This window comes from Artemia franciscana, chromosome 2, assembly GCF_032884065.1.
Source record: "Artemia franciscana chromosome 2, ASM3288406v1, whole genome shotgun sequence".
NCBI lineage: Eukaryota > Metazoa > Arthropoda > Branchiopoda > Anostraca > Artemiidae > Artemia > Artemia franciscana.
In genome coordinates, this window is record NC_088864.1 from 6,193,376 (window position 1) to 6,213,526 (window position 20,151).

Sequence of the window (20,151 nt, forward strand, 5' to 3'; positions counted from 1 at the left end):
TAATCAATTTAAAGTCCTAAATTAGCAAGGGAAGCGTTTAGTTCACTAAAAAATCACTTATATAAAGTGATTTTGTAAAATCACTGTATAATTGGAGTTCTTTGAACTCCAATTATACAGCCCTGTTTTTGGCCCCCTTTAGCCTGTATCCAGTTCCTGATTGCCATCTAGTCCAAATTGCATTTTTTCTGTTACTCATTTCTTGTCAAATATTGCTAAGGGGTCATACTTAAGCACTAGAGAAGTATGCAGCTCTGCTTTACTTTAGCACCAACCCTCCTAATATGGAAATCTAAGGCTGAAATTGCATATTTCCTATTGATTCTGCCAATGTATACCTCAACCATAGTACCTGATAATTGAAGCAACTGTGGCAAAACAAGAACTGGAAAAATAAGTAGGCTAAAAGGTGGCAAAATACATTTAAAATATATAATTTGGGCTATATATTAGCAAATTAGGCAGGTCGGGATTAAATTTTTTGTTTTTTTCATATTTTGACTTAAAAATAAAGTGAATATACTACTTGATGCCTTTTAGTATGTTCTTTACAGATATAATTGATATAATTGCTTATGTATATATATATAATATAATAATATAAGATATATAATTGATATAATATACAGATATAATTGCTTATGGGTGTGTTCCAGCTGATGGTTTTTCAGTAACTGCAGTTACTGCATGGTAACTGCCCATTTTTAACTGCAGTAGAGCCAGTGGGAACGGCACAGTAACCTGACTAGCAGTAGCATCATTTTCAAATTAAATACACATGTTCAAATTTAAGGGATAGTTTAATGCTGATTAGTATAATTTTTTTTAATTCCTGCTGTTTCAGAGCATTTAGAGAGGTTCTAAGCCAACCATGGGCATTTGGCTGTCACAAATGATTTTGCTCAAATGAGTTGGTGAAAAATAAATAGAAAATATAAATTTTCTCTTTTTTTTATTATTTCAAGACTAGAATATCACAAAGCTGAGCATTCACATAGCTTGATTGTATTTTAAGCAAATACAATCCCTGATGGAGTTTTGTTGATACCTGTCTTAAATTGATTTGTCTAAATAAAATGGGCCTATAGCATTTATAGGACAGTAGTGGGGCAACTATAGCAATTTTTTTTTCAATTTTCTATTTTTTTTTCAAATAATTATTGTTCTCTAGTCAAATTTGTGTTCCTTGCTAAGTGGTTGGCGCTTTGGGTTGGAACGCTTTGTCCAAGGTGTATAGGTTTAATTCCTGGCATTGCCAGTTTATTTGGTTTTGGATAGGGGTTGGTGATATGACTAACCTCAGCTAGAATTGGCCAAACTTTAAATGAGTACAGATGGAAATCTAGGGACAGTAAGGAGGAAGGGCATGCAAGAGCATAGGCTGGCTGGTCCTTAGCTTCCTATTGCACTACCTGGCTAAAGGACCACCAGGTCCTTTACTGGCCTACTGACTTAGCCATAGAAACTTTCTTTCAAACCCATTAAATATAAGTAGAAATGAAGAATACCAGTGTGATGGTCCTTCCATTTCCCTGAAATGTGGATGTATGGACAATTTTGTGGGTCATGAGAGATAGCTTGTGAATGTAATGGGGGTGAATGTTCTGCAAGATTTAAAAATTTATGACAGTTGCTCAGGTTGGCAACAGAACACAGAAGTATAATTTTGTTATTTGTTTTTCTTTGTGACTATTATGCTTATTTAATGTCAAGTATTATAAAGTTAATCTCCTTTATTTTGTTTTTAATTGCCATGGCCCTAGGGCTTAAATACAATAAAACCTACTTATATCCATTGATTTTCTTTAAATAGATAGGAGTTCTGTGTGTCCTAGCTTCAGTAAATTTAAATGTAATTGTGAGACCAGGGATTACAAAGTAGGTGAAAACTTGCAAATGGACCTCTGGTATCAATAAAAATTTGTAAGAAATGGATATCAATTTAAAGATTAAAAAAAAAAAACTGTTAGAAAACAAAGAAGACTAATGAATAAACAAAAGTATCCCTTTACAACCATTTAATGAATTGTCACAAATATTGGTCACCCTTAAGATTGAAATGAACAAAGCTTCAATTATGAATCCATTTTCCTTTAAACAGACTGAAGGGGCAAACCTCCAAGCTTTGACAAATTCAATCTCACTTTTGGGCAATCTCACCTTTCCTTTTCAAAGGAAACTTTCTTTGGATGTTTCCAATCCAACTAAAAACAACAGGGACAGCATCAGGTACAAGTGATCTTCTACTTAGCCTACATACCAAAGGGAAAAGCATGCATCTCTATACTATAATTTACCTCTAACCTGCCTAATGTGCAAATATATAGCCAAAATTATGTAGTTCCAATGTATTCTGTCACCTGTTACCTTTCCTGCCATTCTTGCTTTGTTGCAATTGCTTCAATTAACAGGGAGTTAAAGGTTGAGGGATAGATTGGCAGAATCAACAGGTAACATGTAACTTCAGCTATATATTTCTATATTAGGAGGGTTGGGGGTAAAGTAGAGCAGGACTGCATGTAAAATTATGTAAGCTATAATTATTGTGCAATTATAAAAATCGGTTTTCTTAACATATTTTTCTCTAGGCCTACAGGTCCTTTCTTTGGTTTATGCCACATCAAACATTGTATTCCCAGAGAAAAATAAGTAGCAACAAGCTATATATATACAAGCACATATTATTTATCAATGAGGACTCTAGTGCTTATCTGTGACCCCTCAGTAATATTGACAAGAAATGAGCAACAGACAAAATGAAATTTAAATGGCTATCAGAAACTGGATACAGGCTTAAGGGGGGTAAAAAAAAACAGGGCTGTATAATTGAAGTTCAAAAATAGGTGGTGAGTTTTTAGTGGAATAAATACTTCCCTAGCAAATTTCAACTATAGGTCATGAAAGGAGATTAATGTGAAGCTTGATCATTTTTAAACAATAATATGCACATAAAGAAAGAGAGTATAGCCTAGAGGGTTGTATACTCAACCATGCAGCTTGCCAAGACAATTTTAAGCTCCCATTATAAACTATGCACTCATAGCAGCAAATAGCAGCTACATCAGGCTAAAGGACCAATTACTACAACTTATCTTGAGGTTTTTGTGCAAGTCAACATGGGATTTGTGTTTTATTTTGGTGAGAATAGAAAAAGCATAAAAGGCATTTCTGACTTAAATTCCATACTTTACTCATTGTCAGACCTTTTGCCACTGTTGAAGAAGCAGTAAGCAAATTCAAGTGTTTTGGCTCCCTAGGTAGGCTAGTTTGCTTTATACAGGCATTTTAGCTAATATCTTACCTCATAATGGCAATTTTAAAAAGCATTTTTTTTTGCTCCTGTATAATTAGAGCATATCTAAAATTTGAAAGATGTTTTTTACCAGACAGATAAAAGGTAAAATTCTAGTTGAGTTACTTCTTGCTATCTCAGAAAGAAGTTAGGTTAGGAAAATGAAACTTTCAGGGATGGGTCTATAGGCCAAAGTATATCCTGGGAAGGTATTTTAAAGTACCCACCTCCACTTCTTCTCCCTCTAGAGAGCCCTAAAATTTGACTCCATGACAGGTCTGTACCTATTGAAATTTTGACAAAACAACATTTTACCTTAATTTTCAGGTACCATTTGCTTTTTCTCTGCCTTTAGTTCTGAAAATTCAATTCCTTTTATTTGAGTAGAATTCTGAGCCATATCAACATTTTTTTTTTTCAAAATTTAGGAAATGTTTTTTCATATCTTTAAAACCTATAAATTGGGATTGAGCAAAGTTGTTAAGCTGAGAACAACTTTGTTGTACTTCATTTCAGCAGAAGATTTATTTTGTAAGGTTTCACTTTTATAACACAGATAGCCTATTTTTGAAGGTCATCAAGGGTCAGGGCCCTCTAGAGCAAGAATGAGTAGAGATATGTACTTTGAAATTCCTTCCCAGGACATACTTTAGCCTGTAGACCCATTCCTTAAAGTTTCATTTTCCTAACCTATCCCCTTTCAGTGATATTTCAGAGAAAATTTCAGTGATATTTATATCACTCACATATTTCTCATATTTTATATCACTTTATATTTCAGTGACATTTTTCAGAGAAAAATAATTCAAATTTTTTCTCAAAAGAAGCTTGATTTTTAAAAATAAATGTATGTTTAACAGAAAGCAACTGACATCATATGAAATCCAATAAAAAAAAATTCATGGAGAATAAATAATATCTGCCAAATATTTAACCTATAGTGAGGTGGCATAAAAGATTATTTCTAAAATTAGAAAACCCAGTGTTATGGCAACAACAGTATGGCAAATCAACAGGAATTGTCTTTTCACAACTAAAGCCAGAGAAAAAGAAACTGATAACCCAAAATTTCAGGACCATTTAGAGGGAAAATAAATGGAGGTAGGTACTTCAAAATACTTTCCTGGGACATACTTAAGCCTGCAGACACATCCCTGAAAGTTTCATTTTCCTAACCTAACCTCTTTCAAAGATAGTCAAAAGTAGCCAAAGTAAAATTTTGCCCCTACTTTATGTTAAAAATCCAGTTAAACAACAATCTCAATGAATACAGACTATATAACTAGGGAAAAGGGTAAAATTGGTGCAAACAGTATTACTGGCTTTCATATAAAGTGAATATACCACTTGATGCCTGTTTTAATGCTGTTTACATATATAATAATTGCTTTTACTGCAAATTCAGATTTAAATATTTTTTGGCCTCTTAAAAATGACCTAAATATGGGGTATAAAAAATCTGTAATAGATTAGAAACAAATTTGGGCTATATATTTGCACATCAGGGGGGGGGGGGTGGGGGTAAAGCATAGCATATATTAAATAAGTAAACTAATCTTTGCTGTATTTTTTTATGTGTTTGTGCACATTGAATTTTAATGAGAAGAGAAATCACCAGTGCAACAGCACAAAGATAAAAAAAATACACCAATGGTTAGTCTACATATTTAATATATGCTATGCTTTACCCCCACCCCCTGATGTACAAATATATAGCCCAAATTTGTTTCTAAGCTCTTACAGATTTGTAATAACCCCATATATAGGTCATTTTTAAGAGGTCAAAAAGTGCTTAAATCTGAATTTGTGGTAGAAGCAATTATTATATTTGTAAAGAGGATAAAAAAGGGCATGGAGTGGTATATTCACTTTATTTGAAAGCCAGTAATACTGTTTGCACCAATTTTACTGGGAAAAGAAGCCAATAATTTTTAGTTTTTAACTAACCTATAGGCTAATATAAAGTTACAAACCAACCTATAATTTTTAGTTTTTTCAACTAAAAATTATAGGTTGGTTTAGAAACTAGGCCTGTTAGATTTGGTAATATTAGAATAACTCACCAATGTGACAGCTGCCTTCCTGAGAATCAACGTTTTTAACAACATAAAAATTTTCTTCTCATTCCTTATTAAGCTTAGCCTATGCAAGATAGGCCTAGAACACCAAAAAACCCTTTAAATCCTAAGGAATATGCATAAGATTACTTACAGGTCACTGAAAAGCTAAGATTATTTCCACTAGGCCTATTAACAATTTCCTTGTCTTTTCTTTAGACTAAACGATTTCATATTTCTAAATTTTTTGCCATTGAAGCGTTCGATTCGCAATTCTGTGTTGACTTTCTAGGTCAACTTTTTACTAAATAAAACGGCAGCAGAGAAAAAAGTCAACTTTTAAGTTGACTTTTTCGAGTCGATTCGAACGCAACTCAGGAACGGCTTTTGAAGTAACTAAGGTCTTATTCAGATAGAAAAAATATTACGACTAAGATTTTGATAAAACATTTGTTTTAGACTCATTTAGTCTGAATTTAGAATAACTTCCTGTGCATAAGTCCTTGTAAATATTGTAGCTAAGGCCACCGACCAGTAGAGGAAACTCTTAGAATATTTTGGAACTGATCTTGAAATCAAAAAAATTAGATACACTCTAGGGGTGTATGAATAGGATATTCTAGGCTAGTTGCATGTTTAAACTTGTTTGTCTTGGGTATAGTTTGAATAACGTAACCTCTTGACAAGATAGCAAACAGTAGCTAAACTAGAATTTTACCACAATTATTTTTTCTGCATTGTTTCCTGATTGATTAAGCTAGCCTAACCTATATCTTAAATTTAACCCACTGTATAAAATTGACCTACATTGTTCACAAAAAGAAAAGCAGAATGCTGCATAAATAACTTAATGCCAAATTCATTATGGAAAGGTATTAATTTTGCAATAAATCTGTGGGCATTAACCTAGATTTGGTTAAATATCCTGTTTCTATATTAATTTCAGTGCATTAGTGTCTGAGATAGCATACAGTAGTGTTGATTATTGAAACTATTTGGCTTAGGCCTATCACTTTCTTACATTCAGTTGAACTATTAAGGTTAGAATTTTAGACTAGGCTAGTTAAAATTTCCAAATGATGGCCTTTTCACTAGGCCATCTTGAAAAGTATTTGAGCTTACTAAATGATTTTTTAATAATGGATCTGCATCAAATGAGAAGGAGTTCCCCTAGATTTGGCAAAATACTTTGGGAATTTTCATTGAAATATATATATTTTGGTACATCCATCAAGGAACCCCCCTCCTCAGATTTTCAAAATACATTGCCTTCCCCCTCCCATTTACAGTTTTGTAAATTAGTGCCATTTGTGAATTAGCATAGCAGAAAGACTTTGGTTTTGTCCTAGATTTTGTTTTGTTTTATACTTGACTGATTTCAGCTTATTCATAGAAAATTGTAAGGGTTTTATGTCTTCATTTTTATGGAATTTTTTTTTTATTTATTTGCATAATTTTATAGTATTTGCTTATGAATAGGTTAAACTTGTATCAGATCAAAGGTATAAGCTATATAAAAAATGCCAATTTTTCATGATAATTAAAAATGTTTTCTTGGGCATTAATTTGTGAACATGGAACATTTTGTTGTTAGGGCAATATGATTTTCAGAAACTTGTTTAATAACCAAATCAGACTCATACTTAGGCCCATGACCTAAACTTAACAAGAGAAAGAAACAGAAACTTGCAGGTAGGATTTAATTTAGAGTAAAGTGGATGACATATATTTGAAATATTCAGTTCACCAAGTTTAACCTTTATAAAGCAGAGTAGTCACAACACAGTTTTCAGTTTACTGTATTTGCTTCTAATTAAATTTAGGCTTTCTTTGAGACCACAGTCCAAGATAAAAATGATTTATTCAAAGCCCAATAAAGGAACAAAATTTTACAGCCTCCATCAAATATTCCAAAATTCATGAAAAATATAGCATAGAGATTACCTTAAAATTACCTTAAATTGCATTTGCCAGCGAGATAAGGTGGTAGATCCTCCTGTAGTTCTTGCTGGTGGTGAGTGATGTAATTATGTTGGCTTAGCTTCCCAGTCCAGCCTCCACTCGGCCCTCTACCAGTCCCTGTTGACTCCAGCCTTGAAGGAGTGGGGTGTCTCAGCTTGGATGGTAGACTTGGATAGGCTATTCCAGAGGGGGACCACCCGAATGGAAAAGAAACCACGTCGTTCCCTTCTCCGACATCCAGGCAGGTGAAGCTTAAGACTGTGACCTCTTGAATTGTTAGCCAAAGAGGGGGTGAAGATCTGGTTCAGGTGACCGGATTTGAAAATTTTGCATGCCATGATCACATCTCCTCTATATCTTTGATAGGTGAGGGTTGGAAGTCTCAGAGATCCTAGGCGATCCTGGTAAGGGACATTATTTAAGCCACGGACCAGTTTGGTTGCTCTCCTTTGGACACTGGAGATGGGTGCATAAAAATTCAATGGCTGATTTAGGATTTTTCTGTGAAGGGAAATTTCTCTCTTCTGATGGCTGTTCAAAAACTGTTGTCTTTTGATAGGTAGAAAACAAAAATAACTGAACCTATAGACTTTGTATGCATTCCTTTCATCTCAAATACTTGATACTCTTCAAAACACTCACTATTATTGAAACAGATATCTTACAAAATCCTAAATATCAAATAACTTCAAAAATTCAATAGATTATCTCAGCTAGAAACAATTTTAGATTTTACAATTTTACAGCTTTTTTCAAATCTTCATACAATGAACTCTGCCAGTGGTACATCAGAAATGGCACAACATTATTTAGTTCTACAGTTGCTTATTGATGAAATAATGGATACTGATGTAGGATCAGATGAAAATGAAGAAAAATGGTGGTAAGTTGTAATATAATATTCAATTTAATCTTGCAAGTTATTATTTTTCTAGACACAATCTTGTTTATTCAGGTATGGACAAAGTTCCAAAGCTGCCAATAGCACAATTAAATAGAATTCCAAAAGCAGCTGACACTTTAGCAGCAACTGCCAAATAGCATTACTACTTACCTACCTCATTTTCTCTATTGTGGGGTATATGTATAAATGAATGTTGGAGTGGGGACAAGTATTATGTTGACTAATAATTTGTAAATTTTTTTTCATTACATAGAAACAGTTTTTTAGGACCAAGAAAAAAGGATTCTGATTTTATTTAAAAATACATTATTTTGTTTTGCTACAAAGTCATTTATTGTTGTAACCTGTGATTATGATGTTATTCATTATCTTGTATACAAAGATGTTATCTTGTATACAATCATTGTGAGTCTTTATTTTGATGTGCATATTTGAAGAAAAAGTTTACCATATGTATAGACCAACTAACCCAATAGGAACATTTTGACTAAATATCTGACAGCCTGTACAACCAACAAGTCTCTTTTTGCTTCCTGGCTTTTGGCTATGGTCTGTTTTATGCTTTCTATTTAGCTAATTTTGTTTTGCTGGTTAAATAGCAGAAATATTCTTTATCTGACTATGTTTTTGAGTTTAGGCTATTTTATGGTTTTCATTTAGTTATTTTCTTTTTTCCCAAGAAAGAATGTTGGTTAAATAGCAGAAATAATCATATAGGCTACATCACCTATCACTGTCTTTGTAGAATAAACTTCTAATTTCTTGGAATTAATTTTTTCAGGTTTGGCATTAATAAATTTACTCATAGATAACATTGGCCTCCAAAATTACAGTTTTGAAAATTCCATAAAGTATTTTGCCAAGTTTCATGCTATTTGATATGTTAATTCCAAAAATGGTTCCCATCATTCCCATAATGTCAGGATTTTCTTGAAAAATACATATTATTTTAAACAAAACCCAATTTGGAAAAGAATGATGTTACCCAATTTCTTGTGTACTATCTGGTAACATTAGTTTCACCCAAAGCCAATAATTTGTTATTTCTTTATATTACATAGAAACAGCCGTCCTAGCCATCCTAGCCGAGTCGGTTGGTGCGCTGGATTTGGGATCCTTTGTCTGAAAGGACGCGGGTTCAAATCCCAGTGTACCCAATTGTTCAGTTTGGGATGGGAGCCAGTGGCGTGACTCTGTAAGCTTAGCCAGAGTCGACCCAGCTTTAAATGGGTACCTGGAGAAATCTGGGGAAGGTAAACAGGAAGGGTGTGCGAAAGCACAGGATGGTTGGCCCCCAACCCCCCATTGCACTTCCTGGCTGAAGGGCCAAGAAACGGAGATCAGCACCGCTGGTAGGGACTGTAAAGTCTAATGCCGTATCCTTTACCTTTTACATAGAAACAGTTTTTTAGGACTTAAAAGTTTCTGATTTTATTCAAATGGCCCTTGTGTTTCAAGAGTTACAGAATTAAGACAAAAGGTCAAACTGTAGCATAAAGAGCAGAGTATTGTGGAGGGGAAATCAAATTACATAACTTTCCCTAGCAAGAATTTCCTCTTTGTGAAGAATTTTTCCTTCAGAAAATTGTCCCATCAAATATTTATTTTCCTCAGAAATGCATTGATAAGCATCTTATCATTTTGGTTATGGATGCAGCTGTTGGCTTGTTGCAAAATTACAAATTTCTGATGGAATGTAAACATTAACTTGCTTTTCTGAATTTAAAACAAATTAGTGCAAACATAAATACTTAATTTGGTGGTGTCCATTGTAATTCTGAGTAACTTGCAATGTCAAGGATAATAACATCTTTGTTTTATTATACTTGTCATCTAAAGTTTGTGTTTCCAAGATTTGTCAGGGGCTAATAGCTACAGTAAATTCTTAAATGATTCATAAATGAGGGTAGCTTCCCCCTCCTTAATAACTCATTTTTCACCCTGAAGTTTTTAATATCTTATAAAAGTTTCTTAGGGGCAATTTTCACAAGGATTCAAGTTCAACTAAAATCCTTGTGAAACCAACAAAAGATGGATAAAATTCATCTTTTGTTCAACTTAGAGATGGGCTTCATAATCCAGTTAAAAATGCGGCAAAAAACATAATCCATCTCAGTGATACCTTAACTCATATAGCAAATTTCAAGTAGAACTAACTTAGCCTACTAGCAGTTGTCTTTCATTTTGGAGAGGCCAGGCCACCCAAGCAAAGGGTGTATTGTCATTACAAATGATTTTTCTGAAATGAGCTGGTGGAAAACTATTAGGAAATGTAAGGAATCTAGTTTACTGTTTAGAGATTAGGATATCACAAAATTAAGCATTCAATATGCTTGTTTGTAAATCTTAAGTAAATACAAACCCTGTTGGAATTTTGTTGATATCCATCTCACAATTAGTGTGTCTAAAGAAAGTTTCCAAAGAGCATTCAGTTTTCAGCATGCATTTTATCTTTATTGATGGTTAAAGAAAGCAATAGATATACCTGCTGTAGTTGATTAGTAATAAATAACTTGCTGCCTTTCTGCATAAAAATGTGCATTTTTATGTATAATGTATAGCTTTTAAAGTCATTAATTCCTGAGAAGCCCCTTCTCCAGTTATGCCAGCTTTATGGGTAGTAAAGCCTTTTTAAAATAATCTGAAATAATTCTTTGGGGGTCCTTACCAGTGGCTTTCCTTTCTACTGCAATTAGCAATAGGTGAAATATATTGCAGTCACTAAAAATTTACAATCTTACCTATTTTACCACTATTAAGTTGCAAAAAGGGTGAACTAAATATTTACCATTGAATTTGCCACAAAAGAAACTTCTAGCTTCAAGAAATTCAATCATGCCTTTAGAACAAGGGATCCTAAGTTAGGTCAAAGTCTTGAAAATGTGCTTCTAGTATAAGTAATTTGTAAATAAAAATTTGTATCTTTCTAAAAATGAGACAAAAAAAATCCTGCAGAAAAGAAACAAGACAGATTAATAAAGGAAGAAATACCATGGATGCCCATGAAATGTAAGATAGAAATGAACAAAACTTCAAGTATCCATCTGTTTTCTTTAAACAGACAGGAGGAATAAACCTCCAAGCTTTGACAATTTCAATCTCACTTTTGGAACCAGGTATAAGACTAATTTCCAGGGAATGAAAACAGTAAATCCTTTGCTTTTCTATTGACACAGGCAGTGAAGGGAATAAAAACACATTTATTGTTCTGCTTATTTGTTCAACTTCTCTGTCTGTTCTACAAACTCTGTATTATATTTATTTGAAAAAAAGAAGAAATACCATAATTAATAAAGGAAGAAATACCATGGATGCCCATGAAATGTAAGATAGAAATGAACAAAACTTCAAGTATGCATCTGTTTTCTTTAAACAGACAGGAGGAATAAACCTCCAAGCTTTGACAAATTCAATCTCACTTTTGGAACCAGGTATAAGACTAATTTCAAGGGAATGAAAACAGTAAATCCCTGGCTTTTCTATTGACTCAGGCAGTGAAGGGAATAAAAACACATTTATTGTTCTGCTTATTTGTTCAACTTCTCTGTCTGTTCTACAAATTCTGTATTATATTTATTTGAAAAAAAAGGCAAAATGTCATAGATAAGATTTATTTGCAAAAAAGCCTGCAGGCCATAGCAAACACATGCAACTTTATACAAGCACCTAATTCCAAACAACTTAATAAAGCAAACAAACCTGCAAACAGCTTAAACAAGCAAACAAACTTTCAAACACTTTATGAATTCAGAAACACCCATAAATAAACTCTTACCAAGCTAACTCCTCAAACATGATTCCCTATGCTTAATCCCTAAACAAAGATTGAAAAAAAACTAGTTTTTTAAACTGAAAGTAAGGAGCAATATTAAAACTTAAAATGAACAGAAATTCCTCTGTATATGAAATGGGTTGTCCCCTCTGCAATCCCTAAATCTCTATACTAAAGTTTTTAATTGTTTTAAAAAGTAGAATTGTGCTCTTAACATAAAGAGCAAGGAATTGCAGAGGGGACAACCCATTTCATATACAGAGTAATTTCTGTTTGTTTTAAGTTTTAATATTGCTCCTTACTTTCAGTTTAAAAAACTATTTTTTTTTTATTTAATTTCTGAACATTTTTGAATTAATGCATTTTTGATTCTGGCTCTCCACACATGAATTATTAAAATGAAATTTGCATATTAATTTTTTTAATTAATATAGTTTTGATCAGACGATTTTGAGAAATAAGGGGTGGGGAAGGAGGCCTAGTTGCCCTCCAATTTTTTGGTTACTTAAAAAGGCAACTAGAAATTTTAATTTCTAACAAACGTTTTTATTAGTAAAAAATATACATAACTTAAGAATTAACTTACATAACAAACTTTTATACTCTTATATTTTTTTATTATGTATATAAGGGGGTTTGTCCCCTTGTTAATACCTTGCCTTTTATACTAAATCTTAAGTTTTGTCCCAATTCTTTAAGAATGACCCCTGAATCAGAAAGGCTGTGGAATAAATAGTTGAAATTACCACCACTACTACTATATCATCTACAAATAATATACATGATAGCCTGAACCAATCCAAAGATACAAATGGGGCTCCATTATTTTTCATAAAACTGTCTAAATCATTAAGAAACAAGGAGAAAAGCTTTGGGGATAAAGTACATCCTTGTTTCACACCCAAATGAGACATAACTAGTCTAGAAAATTTCCCCATCACCTTTACAACAAACTTCACCCTCCTATACATAGCTGCTATTATTGCTACAAAACAAGACGGCAAGCCTATTTCTAACAGGCTTTCAATTAACAACCTCCTATTTACTGAATCAAAAGCACTTCTCAGGTCTAAAAAGATACAAATAGCCAACCATTTTTCCATCTCAATATTTCCAAAGTAAAAATATGGTCAATAGTGCTGAATGTCAATCTGAATCCCACTTGTACTGGACTCAGTATTTCCTCTTTATCTAACCAATCTCTTAGCCTAAATTCCAAAACCTTATTTGCACATTAGGGGAGGGGGGGGTGCATTGTATCAAATACCTAACCTAACCACCTCTATATATAAATATTAATTTAAATGTAACTGCATCATAGTTTGTTTCACAAAAGAACCTAACTTTACTTATTGAGTGTGTTCTGAATAACACACAAGTACCTAACAACCATACTGATGCATAGCTTAGATTTTTTGTTATGCATTGATGTATACAATTCTTCTCAATTCCTATTTTGATAGCAATACATGAGGGTTTGAGTTTTGCATTATTTTGCATAATTGTAAAGCCTACTAGTTTTGACCCTATTTTCTAATGTAGCAAGAAGTTAGGCCTACCTAAAAAAGAAAAAAATTGTATGCTGACCAATGGTCAGCATTGCACCGCAAGTGATATCCTGATTCAATGTCTGTAGCTGGGAGTGTTACAAAACATTGATTCTTCATTTGAGTGCAAAAAACATTTGATTCTTTTTTAGTTTTTTTTTTCTAAATTTCTCCAGGTTGGCTAATCATTATAGCTAGATGTACTGTGGCTAAGCTTACAGAGTCACACCATTGACCCTTATCCCAACCAAAATAACAGCAACACCAGGCCTTAAACTCCTAAGCTTAGGTTTTCAAGCCAGGAGTAGCCTACAAGAAACTTTGCTACGAGGGCTCAAATGTATCTATAAATTAATATTAAAAAGTTGTTACAGGCTACCAATAAACTGAAAAGTTTTTTGAAGAACTTCAATGAATTACAGTATTCAATCTAGCCAAGGCTAGCTTAAGTAATTATCATTGAATGTTTTAAATCAGCTTCCAGAGTAACACAGTGTTAGACCTATTACTCACTCTAGGCTATGCCATCTCTACAAAACAATTTGACTTTGAATAGGCTAGCAACTGTACAAGGATTACAGGAATTTAATTAGAAGCTTCCTAAAGAAAAACCTGAAGACTTCACCCCCAACAAACTATTCAACCAAGCTTCTCTAGATATGCCCAGCAGATCACATTAATGCTTGAAATTTACCAATGAATTTTTTATTAAAAATCATTTTAAGGTCAAAATAAGATTGTTTACCATCACTGGTTCTTTGAACAATTGCAGTTCCATTCTCTTCACTGCATAAAGGCTCATAGTCTTCAAACTTTTGTTTGTTAGCCATGATAAAAGTTTTATATTATTGTAGTGATGATAATGATGTTAAGTTACTTAACTAAAGATGCTCGTTAACTATCTTCAGCAAAAGTTACTGAAAAAGTTACTTTGAAGTAACTTTTCTGTCGTTCCAGCTGCTAAATAGCCTCAGCTGGAACGGAAAAAGTTACTTTTAGTAACTTTTCCGTAACTTTTAGTTACTTTTTGTCTCAGCTGGAACACGCTCTTATACTGTACTTTTGCCCCGTGTTCTTTTACTTGTTCCATTAGTTATCCGATTAATCCCAGCGTTTTATGAGATGAAACTACGTCAGAAGTTAGTCGGATTACCTGAGTTGCGTTTGATTTACTTTTCAAGTTGACTGACACGGTCATTCCGGCGTTTTATTTGCGATTCTTCGTTAACTTGGAGGGTCTGATTTGTCAAAAGTTGACTGAATGTTAATGAGAAGTAGACTTTCAAAGACTTTTTGAATTTGTACGTTCGTCTCAAGTTACCTCGGAAAGAAGGCAGAAGCTTCAATTATAGCTAGTCACGGAGTATGTCTTCAGATGGATCCAAGATGAAGGCACCATTTTTGTGTACCAATGTGGTGAGTTATTGAGCTTGATTTTTTCTTGTTTGGGTGGGTTGCACTAAAATAGATTTAAAACTATGCTATTAGCCTAGTTAAAACTGACGTTTTCTTGTGTGGGTGGGTGTGTTTTTTCTTTTACTCGGTGGGACAGGTAGAAAATAAAATAGTTAAGAATAAACTTATAGCAATATTAGCTAAAGTTACTAATAAGCTACTTGAGCAATTATTTCAGAGCTGGGTAGCCTAATACAATTTGCGTGACCAGAAGTTTAATTGTAAGATTGCAAAGTGTGATTTTCATTTGTCTTCTTTTAGTCATTCCATTCAAGATGCTTTGGATATTTTTTTTATTGTGATAGATTGTATATATGGTCTGAAAAGGGAAAATATTTCAATAGCATAGGATAGGAAAATTTCAGTAGGCTAATCAATTTAAAGTCCTAAATTAACAAGGGAAGTGTTTACTTCATTAAAATATCACTTGTTTACAGTGATTTTTTAAACATCACTGTATAATTGGAGTTCTTTGGAATCCAATTATACAGCCCTGTTTTGGTACCCTTTAGCCTGTATCCAGTTCCTGATTGCCATTTAGCCTAAATTTCTTTTTTGTTACTCATTTCTTGTCAGTATTACTGAGGGGTCATACTTAAGCACTAGAGAAGTATGCAGCCCTGCTCTACTTTAGCACCAACCCTCCTAATATGGAAATCTAAAGCTAAAATTGCATATTTCCTATTGATACTGCCAATCTATCCTTCAACCCTAGTACCTGATAATTGAAGCAACTGTGGCAAAACAAGAACTGGAAAAATAAGTAGGCTAAAAGGTGGCAGAATACATTGAAAATATATAATTTGGGCTATATATTTGCAAATTAGGCAGGTTGGGAGTAATTTTTTTTCATATTTTGAAGTATATATAAAGTGAATATCCTACTTGATGCCTTTTTGTATGTTCTTTACAAATATAATAATTGCTTATATTGCTAGTTTAAATTTAAGCACTTTTTGACCTTACCTAACCTAACAAATTTTGGCACTGAAAAACATACATTATTTTGTCAAAAATAAAAAATAACACATACTTTAATTGAAAATTTTGGCATCAAAGAAGAAGAAAACAGTATAATATTGTAAAATTTATAAATCCCACTTAATTATGGAAAATCAGTGCTTGTGGATTATCTAACATTTAAAAAATGTTATAAACAGTGAGTTTCAGTAGGTTCATTAATTAAAACTCCTAAACTAGCCAGGGAAGTGTTTTCCACAATAAAATCACCAACTTCTTTGAACTCCAATTGTATAGTCCTGGTTTTTGGTCCCCTTTAGCCTGTATCCAGTTCCTGATTGCCATTTAGCCTAAATATCAATTTTTCTGTTACTCATTTCTTGTCAATATTACTAAGGGATCGTAGTTGAGCACTAGAGAAGTCATTGTTAAATAACATGTGCTTATGTATATATAACTTGTTGCTACTTCTTCTTCTCTGGGTATACAATGCTTGATGTGGTATAAGCCAAGAGAAGGACCTGTAGGCCTATAGAAGAAAACCTTTGAAAAAAGATGTTTCGATATAATTTACATAATAATTATAGCTAACACGTTCTACATGCAGCCTTGCTTTACTATAGCCCCAACCCTCCTAATATGGAAATCTAAAGCTGAAATTACATTTTTCCTATTGATTCTGCCAATCTATCCCTCAACCCTAGTACCTGATAATTGAAGTAACTGTGTCAAAACAAGAACTGGAAAAACAAGTAGGCTAAAAGGCGGCAGAATACATTGAAAATATATAATTTGGGCTATACATTTGCAAATTAGGCAGGCTGGGAGTAAATTGTTGTGTTCCTATTTTGACTTATAAATAAAGTGAATATACCACTTGATGCCTTTTTATATGTTCTTTACAAGTATAATAATTGCTTATATTGCTAATTCAAATTTAAGCACTTTTTGACCTAACCTAACAAACTTTGGCAGTGAAAAACATACATTAATGACCAAAAATACATACTTTAATTGAAAATTTGGCATCAAAGAAGAAGAAAACAGCATAATATTGGAAAATTTACTAATTCAACTTAATTGAGGAAAATCAGTGCTTGTGTATTATATAACATTTAGAAAATGGATTACGAATGAAACAGTAAGTTTGAGACCAATATTTTAAGCTTTTTTATACCAAAAAACTATAAATATTTTGGTCATTTTCAAGAGCTCAAAAAGTGCTTAAATTTGAACTTGCAATTGAAGCACTTATCATGTTTGTAAAGATTACAAAAAAAAGGCATCAAGGGGTATGTTCGCTTTCTTTATCAGTCAAAATATGAACAACAAAAAATTTACCAATTATTAGTGTAGAGTTGTATGATTTTCTCCTGGGTATGTAGGCTAAATGGAAGGTCACTTATACCTGATCCTGTCCCTACTGTTTTTAACTTGGTTGAAAAAAAAATCCTAAGAAAGTTTCTATTGAAAAGGAAAGAGCCCAAAAATGAGATAGAATTTGTCATAGCTTGGAGGTTCAAGAAAAGACCCTTCAGTCTGTTTAAAGAAAACAGATTTATAATTGAAGCTTTGATCATTTCAATCTTAAGGGTGACCTACGTTCGTGACACTTCATTAATGTTTGTAAAGGGATACTTATATTTAATTATCTTGTTTGTTTTCTACATGATTGTTTTTTTAATCTTTAAATTGATATAGATTTCTTACAAATTAATTAGTCACACCACAGTTCATTTGCAAGTTTTGACCTACTTTGTAACCCCTGGTCTCAAAATTGCATATACATTTATTGAAGCTAGGAAACATAGAACTCCTGTCTGTTTAAAAGAAAATAAATGGACATAAGTAGGTTTTTTAATAAACTAAATTCCTAAGGACATGGCAATTAAAACAAAACAATGAAAATCATAAATATAACAGTCACAAAGAAAAACCTTTCACAAAATTTTACTTTTGTGCTCAGTTGCCAACCTGAGCCATTGTCCTAATTTTTTAAACCTTGCAAAACATTCACCAGCCATCTCTTATGACCTACACTCTTGTCTATACATCAACAATTCATTGAAAGGGAAGGACCACCTTACTGGAATTTTTCTTTGTACTTATATTTAATGGGTTTAAAAGAAACCTTCAATGGCTAAGTCAAAAGCCCAGTAAAGGACCAGGTGGTCCATTAGCCAGGAAGTGCAATAGGAAGCTAGGGACCAGTCGTCCTATGCTTTTGCATGGCCTTCCTACTTACTGACCCTAGATTTCTCTAGGTAACCTTTCATGGTTGGGCCACAGAGGCCCAACCATACAAAACCTACAGAGTCAAATCACTGACCTTTGTCCCAAACCAAGTAAACTGGTCATGCCAGGAATCAAACCTGTGCCCTTGGAACAAAGTATTCTCAACCTAGAGTGCCAGCCACTTAGTAAGGAACACAAATGCGACCAGAAAACAAAAATTATTTGAAAAAAGAAAATATTGGAAAAAAACAACTCAAGTCATAGTTCCTACCATTTTCACTGCTGTCCTATAAACAATATGTGTTTTATTTAGAGAAATAAATTTTGAGACAGGTATCAACAAAACTCCATCAGGAATTGTATTTACTTAAGATACAATTAGCACTAAGAATGATTAGTTTTGTGATATTTTAGTCTTGAAATAATAAAAAAAGAAAAATTATATGTTCTATTTGTTTTCCACCAGCTCACTTGAGAAAAATCATTTGTGACAGCAATATACCCATGGTTTGCTTAGAATCTCCCTAAATGCTTTAAACAGAAGGAATTTTAAAAACAATTATACTGATCAGCAAGAAAAATATTAAAATAACTCTAAATTTGTCACTTTTTAAGAAATTTTTTTAGCACAGCAAATACAAAACTTTAATGGTGTCCTATGTCTTCTAAAACAAATTTTTTCACAAAAGAAGAAGTTTGATTTTAAAAAATAGATGTATGTTTAACAAAGAGCAACTGACATCAATGAAATCAAATAAAACAAAAATTCATGGAGAATAAATAATATCTGCCAAATATTTAACCTATAATGTGGTAACATAAAAGATTATTTTTAAACTTAGAAAACCCATTATTATGGCAACAACAGTATGGCAAATCAACAGGAATTGTCTTTTAAGAACTAAAGCCAGAGAAAAAGAAACTGATAACCAAAAATTAATGTATCCAAAAATGTCAGGACCCTCTAGAGGGAAAAGAAGTGGAGGTAGGTACTTCAAAATACTTTCCTGGGACGTACTTTAGCCTGCAGACACATCCCTGAAATGTTCATTTTCCTAACCTTACCTGTTTCGAGGATAGTCAAAAGTAGATAAAGTAAAATTTCTCCCCTACTTTACGTTAAAAATCCAGTTTAAACAGCAATCTCAATGAATATAGACCATATAATGTAGGCATTGACCTAATCATTCTAATTTTTTTTCAACTAAAATTATAGGTTGGTTTAGAAACTTGGCCTATTTAATTTGGTAATATTTGAATATTTCTTATTAAGTTTAGCCTATGCGAGATGGGCCTAGAACACCAAAAACCCTTAAATCCTAAGGAATGCATAAGATTATTTACAGGTCACTGAAAAGCTAAAATTATTTCTACTATTAACAGTTTCCTTGTCTTTTCTTTAGACTAAAAGATTTCACATGTCTAAATCTTTTGCCAGTGAAGGGTTCGATTGGCAATTCTATGTTGACTTGCTAGGTCGACTTCTTACTAAATAAAACAGCAGCAGAGAAAAAAGTCAACTTTTAAGTTAACTTTTTTGAGTCGAATCAAACGCAGCTCTCTGCTCGAACGCTCAGAATTACCTATTCGTGGGCTTAAGGCCTTTTTTGCGTCAACCAAAGAGACTGTTTGAGCTCCACCACTCAGTGTGGTTGATCTCAACCTTTGTTTTTGTATGAAACAGTGACAAACCAGGTTGTCATGAAAAGTGTTTTTGCGTGAAACAATTGACTGGTTGAGCTCTGTATTAACCAGAACTGTCATTGTTTTTAACCGTGGGCTTCTGCCGTTTATAATTATTGGTTGAACTTTTCGGGCGTAGATTTAGAAAAAAAAAAGAATTTGTAGGCTATAAATAAGTTCATATAAAATAAGAATTATAAGCTAACAAATAGAAATCTAGCCACGCAAAATTAAGCTTTGATTTTGTTTTTTCGTATTAGGGCTATTCGGATAAATGTTGGGTT

General features: G+C 32.9%; 1 protein-coding gene across 1 annotated transcript in view; it reads left to right on the plus strand.

Annotated features, from left to right (window-relative positions):
* Positions 1–20,151, plus strand: part of LOC136034016 (zinc finger protein 436-like) — a 144,331-nt gene that overhangs the window by 92,932 nt on the left and 31,248 nt on the right. The gene's annotated exons all lie outside the window — the stretch shown is intronic.